General features: G+C 35.5%; 1 pseudogene; it reads left to right on the top strand.

Annotated features, from left to right (window-relative positions):
• Window positions 1–2,059: 2,059 nt before the first annotated feature.
• The window catches only part of LOC107475264 (uncharacterized), a 13,266-nt pseudogene continuing 12,268 nt past the window's right edge, over window positions 2,060–3,057 (top strand).

Below are 3,057 nucleotides of genomic sequence, written 5' to 3'. Positions count from 1 at the left end.
GTTTTATAAGTTTCAGTATGACATTTGGTTGTCCATGTTAATGTTTTATTAACATTTTTGTACCAAAAATTATCAAGAGACTAATATAAGTCACGTTTACAAAATTTGAAGACTAAAAAAAAAACAATTAAAACTTCACGAACTAAATTAAGATTTACGTAAAAATTAAGGGATCAAATTAAATATTAACTCGTCATCTAATCTTAATCCTAACTTATCACTCCAAATCCAATCCCTCCACCCTTCACCTCACCACCACCATCACCACTATTACCATCATATCATCATTATCACTACTCTTGCATCCCTCGTCTTAACAACAATACACTTCACCCAAATTAACCCCAACCACCACCCACCTCATCTTTACCCACAACAGTAGCAATTTTTTTTCGTTAAAAAAATCCCATGATCTTCACAAGTCTCTCCCCACCTTCATCTTTGCTTTATGTTTGCCATCCTTTTTGAGCTCTACATACCTCTCTCCGATGGTGATGGGATGACTATGACGGTGAGTGATGGAAGTCGAAAGAGAAGAGGTGCGGTAGTAATGAGGATGATAATGAAGGAGGCGGTGGTAGTGAAAAGGAATAAGTGAAAATGGGTAAAAAGAAAGAGAGTGGGAATGAGGTGTTATTCTAATGATGATGATGGTGGCAGTGATAGTAAGACAGTGAAAAATTGTAGAGGTTGAATTTAAAATGAAGAATTAGAATTAGAGTTAGATTTATGAGTGTTGAAATTGAAAAAAAATTGTTTAATTGTTAACTGTTAAAATTTTTATAATAAGAATAAAATTAAAATTATTTTAAATGTTTAAGAATAAAATTAAATCAAATTAAACGTTAAAAATAATTTTAAAAATTTTATAAAATATTAGGATAAAAAATATATTTCATCCTAAAAAGATTAATTTAAATGAAGTCAAAGATTTTATAAAATTTAGGATCATATACTCACACGCACTTATTATGAATTCTTGCTTCAGTGAGGAGATTTAACCCAATTTTAACTCTTGGTGTAACATATTAAAAAATATCAAAATATGCTATTTCAACCAAGGTTGGTTTTGAAAAATTAATAATATTTTATAATTTATTATTTTAAATTAATTAATTACTAAAAAACCACATTAATTCATAAGGTTCTCTACCAAATAATTTTTATCTTGAATCAATTTTTTTTTTTTGGTAAACTATCTTGAATCAAATTATTTTGATGATTGATGTTCTGTTAATCGAATCGAACAATCTGATTCTCATAACCATAATTTCAACCAATGTCTCGGTGGCATAACATAAATTTATAAAAGAATTTATACTTTATGTGATAAAAATGGGCCTAACAGGTCAATTGACTCATTTCAGACATGTGTGGCTATTTGACTTTAAAAAACATCTATGGTGGCCCATTTGAAGGAGGACAAGAATAGGGTTTATCATCTAAGCTGGGTTGTGTTAAAAGGGTCTTCTAGAGTGTGTGAGTGGGTAAGTATGTGTGTGTCTGACACCAAGAAAAAAAACCAGATTTTCAAAGAGAATTAACACACTTAGCCTGATAAAAATTTGAATCAAATCAAGTAAGAATGCAAGTTCAGGCTCTTCCTGTGAGGTCATTCTTAATTGATACCTTAAATGAAGTAACAAAGTAACTGTTGGTATAAAAAAAAAGCGCAAAAAACCATTATAAGCCAATGCTATGTAGAATTAATGTATATAAGCCAAACAGAAAATGGTTTTAGTAATGCGCCAGGTCATATATTAATATAATTCGAACCAATGTGGTTCGAACTGCATGTGGTAGTAATTCGAACCGGATGAGTTCGAATTACAAGTTGGTGGTTGTTAATAAATCGAACCAAGTTGGTTCGAACCATGAATGCACGTAATTCGAACCTACGTGGTTCGAATTATAGAGAGAGCATCCGGCCTTAGTAATTCAAACCAGGCTGGTTCGAATTAGACAAACCATAATTCGAACCAGGCCAGTTCGAATTAGTGGGAGAGAGAGCTCTATATAACCGGTCTAAACGTGAGTTGGTCTCATTAGAGTGAGTAAGATGGCTAGTGAGGAGAGTTTTGTTATTTTGGTTCACCACAGAGGATCCATTAAGAGGAAAACTCGTTCCGGAGTGAAGTTCACAGATAAAGATCCTCTCTGTATTGTTGTTACTCCTAGGACGAGCTATGATGACCTTGTTAGATCTGTACTGACGAAGCTCGGGCTGGAAGATTCGAAGAGGGTTAAGAAGTTTTTCTATCGCATTCCAATCACGGTGCTCCAGGATACCATGAAGTATGATTGTTTCACGATTAGTAGTGATGAGGACTTGCAAGTAATGTTTCTTTGTCGGCGGCAGTTTCCGAGGTCAGGACCCCAGAGTTGTTGGCAAAGCTGGTTGATGTGGTATCCAGCTCAGGGAGTTCGAACCGGAATATCACCACTTTAGCCACGCCAGCCGGTTCTAGTTTCCGGCCTGCTGTTGCTTCTTCCTCCATCCCTGTTTACCAGCCAGTGGTCCATGCTGTCGCCTCCCCGTCTTTTGCTGTTGATCTCAATGGCAGCGTAGGTGACGACGTAGGTTCAAGGGAAAATCTGCCGGATGATATACTCGGTGTTGCACTGACAAACCCCATTTTGACGGTTTATCTTGTATTGATTTTAGGGGATTTTATCACCTTTTACCCACATTTATTCAATGAAATAGCATGGTTTTATAACTTCTCCCTTAATTGCGCTTAAGAGTGAAAACATGCTTTTTAGGACTTAAAATAGCTAAATCTAATTCTCCTTGATTCCATTAGATGCCTTGATATGTTTGTTAAGTGATTTAAGGTTTAGGAGGCAAAGATTGGATCAAGGGAATGAAGAAAGAAAGCATGAAAAGTTGGAGAACTCATGAAGAAATGAAAGAACCAGAAAGCTGTCAAGCCGACCTCTTCGCACTTAAACGATCATAACTTGAGCTACAGAGGTCCAAATGATGCGGTTCCAGTTGGGTTGGAAAGCTAACATCCGGGGCTTCGAAACGATATAAGATTTGCCATAGTTGCTACA

This window comes from Arachis duranensis, chromosome 2 (genome assembly GCF_000817695.3).
Source record: "Arachis duranensis cultivar V14167 chromosome 2, aradu.V14167.gnm2.J7QH, whole genome shotgun sequence".
NCBI classification, from domain to species: domain Eukaryota; kingdom Viridiplantae; phylum Streptophyta; class Magnoliopsida; order Fabales; family Fabaceae; genus Arachis; species Arachis duranensis.
The sequence above is the reverse complement of the archived record's forward strand: the minus strand, read 5'-3'. Positions and strand labels throughout refer to the sequence as shown.